Source organism: Eleutherodactylus coqui, chromosome 6, assembly GCF_035609145.1.
Source record: "Eleutherodactylus coqui strain aEleCoq1 chromosome 6, aEleCoq1.hap1, whole genome shotgun sequence".
NCBI classification, from domain to species: Eukaryota; Metazoa; Chordata; class Amphibia; order Anura; family Eleutherodactylidae; genus Eleutherodactylus; species Eleutherodactylus coqui.
In genome coordinates, this window is record NC_089842.1 from 6,480,095 (window position 1) to 6,486,693 (window position 6,599).

Consider the following 6,599-nt stretch of genomic DNA (forward strand, 5'->3'; position numbering starts at 1 on the left):
GAACATGGTCAAACATGGACAAAAAAACCCCAGAAGGTAACATGAGAGCAATCATAATGTAGTACAGTATTAGGTTAGTAGGCCCTAGGTAGTCCAAAGTGAGTGCGCACCCAATGTCTGGCAGGGAGCAAGCATCACGTTTCTCAGTATATTATGAAAATATATGATGTGTAAACTAGATAACCAACTGACCGGTATAGTTGGTCAATGAACCATTTAAGTATAGCAGAAGTCTGATCAGCATTGAGTATGTTAACTGAACATCTTAATTAATCAAATAAGGTCAGGTGATACAGATCTCGTCGCAGAGGTTTTGATTGCGTTGTAGAGAAGATGGCTCATTGCGACGAGCTTCTAACTGTTGTCCAGGTTCGGGCTGGTTGTTGAGGTCTCCCAGAGTCATAGGGAATTCTCTCTTCTTCCGGTATACATTTCCAATTTTCTAGAGATTTAATGGAGAAGGATCTTTTATTGGTACGAACAAGTAGTGCAAATGGAAAGTGTGATGTTCACTCATTGGAGTGCTAAGATGATGGGTCTCAAATTCTTTTAGAGTGGAGGGAGCAATGTCAGCGTAGATCTGGACAGAGGCTGGTACGCCCGGTATATCTCGAGCCGCGAACAGAAGTTGGTCTCTCATTTTAGAATAGTGGAGTTTAACCCCTTAACGACCAGCCCATAGTGTTTTTACGTCCTCCAGAAGTGGGCTTTATTCTCTGAGGACGTAAAAACATGTGTCCTACAGAGAATAAAGCCCCTCGGGCTGTAGACGTGATAGCTCCATGCTGTTGGTTCCCGCAGGTAGCCGACAGCATGGAGCTGTCATCCCGGGCTGTTCGGACACCCCCCCCGGCATTGCGATCGGCACTATCCAATGGATAGCGCCGCTCGCAAAAAAGTAAATAAAAGTACAAAAAACGTTAAAGATTCAGCTGCCCTGATGGATCGGATCCATCAGGGCAGCTGAAATTACTCACCGAGGTCCGCCACACTGCTCCCCGCTCTCCTGCCGCTCCGGGCCCCGAAGCCGATCTTCTGCGCATGCACGCTAGGCGGCATTACGTCAGCCGCATGCGCAGAAGGCCCGGCGGCGCGGGAGATTTAAAATCTCCTGGCTCCCGGCTCGGCAGGAGATGTCAGCAGGGACCACGATCGCCGTTATCCAATGGATAACGGCGATCGCGGAAAAGTGCAAAAAAGTGTTAAAAAAAAAAAAAAAAGGAAAGTTTCACCTCCCCTCATGGATCGGATCCATGAGGAGAGGTAAAATACTCACCTCAGGTCTACCGATGTCCCCGGTGATCCGGGACCCCTCTGCGCATGCGCGCCTGATGATTGACATTGGGCGCGTGCACAGAGGGGCTCGAGCCCCAGGAAATTCAAAATCCCTCTGCTCCTGGCTGCCATGTGTAGCCAGGAGCAGAGAGATTATACCGGGGACATGATCACGGTTATCCAATGGATAGCAGTGATCATGTATAGTAAAAAAAAAAAAAAAAAGTAAAAAAAAAGTTAAAGCGTACGTTTCATCTCCCCTCACGGATCATATCTGTAAGGGAGGATGAAAATACGTACATAAGGCCCCCGGATTTAGCCAAGAGCATGGAGATTTCACAGGGGGCCGCGGTGAGCGGTTCCTGGTCATGTGTTCGACATTATCCAATAATGGCGATCACGTAAAAGTAAAAAAAAAAATTTGAAGTTTCATCTCCCCTCACTGATGCGATCGGTGAGATGAGATGAAACTTTTTACTGGAGGCCTGCGTATTTGAACCCCAACGCGATCCTCCTCCGTGAACCTTCCCGAATTCTGCACATGCGATTGCCGGCAAAAAGCCAGACACATGCGCAGGAATCGGGGAGCCCAGGAAACTTAAAATCTCCTTGCTCTCAGCAACCAACGGTCACCGAGAGCCTGGAGCAGTGACGGGTGGCCTCGTTGAGCGGTCGCCGGTCACATAATAAAAAAGTAGCGCTCTAACATAGGTTGCTCTCACGACCGGATAGGAATTATGGATTCCGCTTGCGTCTGATCCGCGGTAATACGCAGATCAATCGCATTGGATTACACGATTCCGCTCACATTAGTGGGTTGGAATTGCGTAATCCACTCGCAGAAAAGAGAATGCAGCAGGTTCTATTTTACCGCGGCTATCCGCAGCATAGAGCTCATTGTGCTCCATGGTCGCGGATATACCCGCTGCCCATACACAACTACGTTGTATACGGGCTGCTGGTACCCACGTCATCGCTAAGCGATGGTGCGGGAAATACAAACAAAGGTGTACTGTGCATGACCACCTGTGTGAGTAGGCAGTTATGCGCAGTACATTACGCAGCCGTACGCAGGGTTACAGCCGCGCTCACAGCTGGGATCTGCTGCAGGCTTCCGCAAGCGTATTCCGCCTACGGCTGCGTGAGCCCGGCGTTATTCAGACCGCTGCCTGTGATACGTATTTTACAAGAAGCCCCGGGAACGCTCGCCTTCCTGCAGTTCCAGGAGCAGCTTGTTGAGCGTGTTCTGTGCGAGACCGCCGCACCTCCGCAAGCTTACGGAGACTCATGGAACGCCACTTTTTACACCCCATACCCGCCACTGAGGTCAAGAAATGACCCCCAAAAAGCATGAGAGGAGGGGGGATACACGGTTTTATTGCCCCATGGGCCCATTTCAACCAGCCTCCGTAATTACCCCTGTCTTCGGAAATACCACACAGTTCACATTAATACTTTTATCTAAGATTTGCGAACGCCGAAAAGGGCGCGGAGTGTGTGTGTGTGGGGGGGGGGGGATTTTTAGGGAGTCAATTTTTATTCCGTACAAATGAGCAATGGGGCCTGGAATGTATTCAGTTGTGCCCTGAAATCCAACGGGTGTTCCCTCCTTTATAGGGCTTGCCATGCGTCCTGTAAGTAGATTAGGGCCACAATGGGTATGTTTTTGAACACGGGACAAACAGGGGTATCCATTTTGGGGTGAATGTCTTCATTCCTATGTACACTGTACAAAAAAACCAGTTTTTAAATTTAAAAAATTGCCAAAAAAAATTGAAAATCGTAACTTTTTCCTTCTGCTTTGCTTAGAGTCATTCAAATACTATGGGGTCAAAATACGCAGTACACCCCTAGATGTTAAGGGGTCTAGTTTTCAAAATGGGGTCATTTGAGGGGATTCTTTATCGTTTTGGCCGCTCAAGAGCTCTACAAGTGGGCAATGGGGCCTGGAATTTATTTCGCTGTACCCTGAAATCCAATGGGTATTCCTTTCATTATAGGCCTAGCCATGGTTCCTGTAAGTCTATTAGGGCCACAATGGGTATGTTTCTGAACACCGGACAAACAGGGGTATCCATTTTGGGGTGAAAGTCTTCATTTATATGTGTGCTGTACCAAAAAAACTTGTTTTTAAATTGACGCAATAGCCCAAAAAATGAAAATCGTAATTTTTCCTACTGCTTTGCTTAGATCTATTCAAAAATTGTAGGGTTAAAATACACAGTACACCCCTAGATAAATTCGTTAAGGGGTCTAGTTTTCAAAATGGGGTCATTTGTGGGGGTTCTCTATGGTTTTGGCTGCTCAAGAACTCTACAAGTGGGCAATGGGGCCTAAAAGGACTTCAAGCAAAATCTATGTTCTGAAAGACACCGATTACTCCTTTAATTTTGGGCCCCGTTGTGCATCCAGACATAAGATTAGGGCCACAATGGGTATGTTTCTGAAAACAGTACAAACAGGGGTATCCATTTTGGGGTGCAAGTCTTCCTTCATATGTGTGCTGTACAAAAAAAAGCTGTTTTTAAAATGACAGAATTGCCTAAAAAACAAAAATCCTAATTTTTTCCTTTTGCTTTGCTTGAATTTATTTAAACACTGTGGGGTCAAAATGGGCAGTACACCCCTAGATGAATTCGTTAAGGGGTCTAGTTTTCAAAATGGGGTCATTTGTGGGGGTTCTCTGTGGTTTTGGGCGCTCAAGAACTCTACAAGTGGGCAATGGGGCCTAAAAGGACTTCAAGCAAAATTTGTGTTCCGAAAGCCACCGGTTGCTCCTTTCATTTTGGGCCCCGTTATGCATCCAGACATAAGATTAGGGCCACAATGGGTATGTCTCTGAACACGGGACAAACAGGGGTATCCATTTTTGGGTGCAAGTCTTCATTCATATGTGTGCTGTACAAAAAAAGCTGTTTTTAAAATGACAGAATTACCAAAAAAAACGAAAATCACAATTTTTTCCGTTTGCTTGGTTTGAATTCATTCAAAAACTGTGGGGTCAAAATATGCAGTACACCCCTAGATAAATTCCTTAAGGGGTCTAGTTTTCAAAATGGGGTCATTTGTGGGGGTTCTCTTTGGTTTTGGCCGCTCAAGAACTCTACATGTGTGCTATGGGGCCTAAAAGGACTTCAAGCAATATTTCTGTTTTGAAAGACACTGACTACTCCTTTCATTTTGGGCCCCGTTGTGGACTCAGATATAAGATTAGGGCCACAATGGGTATATTTCTGAACACGGGAGAAATAGGGGTATCCATTTTTGGGTGTACATCCTCATTTTCATGTAAACTATAGAAAAAATATGTCTTTAAAATGACAGATTTGCAAAAATATGAAATTTTACTTTTTCTCCTCTAGATTAAATTAATTCCTGAAAAAAAACTGTGGGGTCAAAATACTCATGACACCCCTCAGTGAATACACTAAGGGGTGTAGTTTTTAAAATGAGGTCATTTGGGGGGGGTATCTATTATTCTGACACTCATGAGCCTTTCCAATCTCGGCTTGGTGTAGGAAAACAAAGTGTTCCTCAAAATGCTAAAAAGTAATGTTAAATTTGTACGTCTCCTAAATGGTTAAAAAAAAATAACGAAAGTTTTTCCAATGTGCGCCCAAAATAAAATAAACGGGTGGAAATATAAATCTTAGCAAAAATTTCTATATTATGTTTGCACATATTTAAGATATTGCAGTTGGAAATGTGAAAAAATGATGATTTTTTCAACATTTTCCCAATTTTGGCGCTTTTAATAAATAAACACAAATTCTATCGGTCTATTTTTTCCGCCTAAATGAAGTACAACATGTGGTGAAAAAACAATGTCAGAATCGCTTGGATATGCAAAACCTTTCTGGTGTTTTTCCATGTTAAAGTGACACGTGTCAGATTTGCAAAATTTGGCCTGGTCATTAAGGCACAAACAGGCTTGGTCACTAAGGGGTTAAGGATGATATATCTCGGGGGGCCTGGGTTAGCAGGTTTAGTGAGGCCACTGTGGATTTTATTGATGTGAAAGGATTACGACTAGAGTTGAGCGAATGTACTCTGCCGAGCTTGATGCTCATTCGAGTATTAGGATACTCAATGGTGCTCGCTACTCGAACGAGCATCACGCTGCGTTCAACCCCGCCCCAGTTTTAGAGAGAGAGAGGGAGAATTGATTATCTCATGCATTTTTTTTGTTCAAGGTCGTTCGTGTGCTAGCCTAGGTCAGAGATTTGTTTGGAGATGTTGCGGCCTGACGATTGTAGTTCATCTCAAACTTTTTTATTTAAATTTTTTATGTGGTTTAAGAGCGTTGTGTCTGAAGCAGAGAGAGCAGTATTTTGAGTACGTTTGTTGGTGAGGGGTCCATTTGTGCAGGAACAGTGGGTTGAGAGCCCGAGGAAAGTTCTTGAAGGGTGCCCTAAGTAGATGCTGGGTTCTGTCTGATGCTCTTTCTTGTCATCCTAAGTCCATTCTAGAGAGAATGGCTTGGGGAGTGTTAGCTGAGGTTTCCGGTCAACAGTCTAGGACGAGGTCAGAGTACAGCTCATGGGAGGACAACGGTCATCACGGTGACTATGTATGAGCCCCTTGGGCAGGGGAGGTTCAAACCATTTACAACATGGTCTCCTTACTTAAGCATGTGTTTTTGACATGTAGCTTTGATAGCTTTTCCTTTATCAGCCAAGCTGGGAGTAGAGAATTCCTCCAGGGTTGGGTCTTGCAGGGCTAAAGGGAATGCATTCCTCCCCCATCCTCAACAGGCGGTAAAAGAGAGCTGGGTAAAGGAAGTGTAAAGGGGAGGAGGCTAATAACCGTTTCAGCTGGCACTTAGTCCTGCAACAGAGATAGGGGGTTGAGGGGGATGCAGGTAAGAGGTCCCAGTGTCGAAGAGTCATTCGTGTGCTTCACAGCCGCCGATGCATGGGGGAGGATGTAATACAGCCCTTTGCCCTACTTGGAGAGTTTCTTTTAACAGCTTGAGACGCGGACTGACTGGGTGAGTTGTGACAGCCATCGCTAGCGGCGTACAAGCTCCAGCACTTCTGGCGTAGGCTCTGATGTTGGCCGTGTAAGCTTCCCCAGCAATTTAGTCCACAGCTGTTGCAGGCCTCACTAGGCCGCGCGATAACCTGAGCCTCCAGTATGTCCGCCCCGGCCGTGGGTCCTTTAACACCCATCATCCTGATGGAGAGGATGCAGCGGTGCAAGGAACAGGTCCTTCTCTTGCTTTGGGGCACCTGCTGGCTTGGATTAGCCTGGATTACCGGTGGTGTCCAGTGGAGCTCTTCAGAAGCGCGTCTTCCTCTTATGGCTAAAAGGTCCCTTTGCTT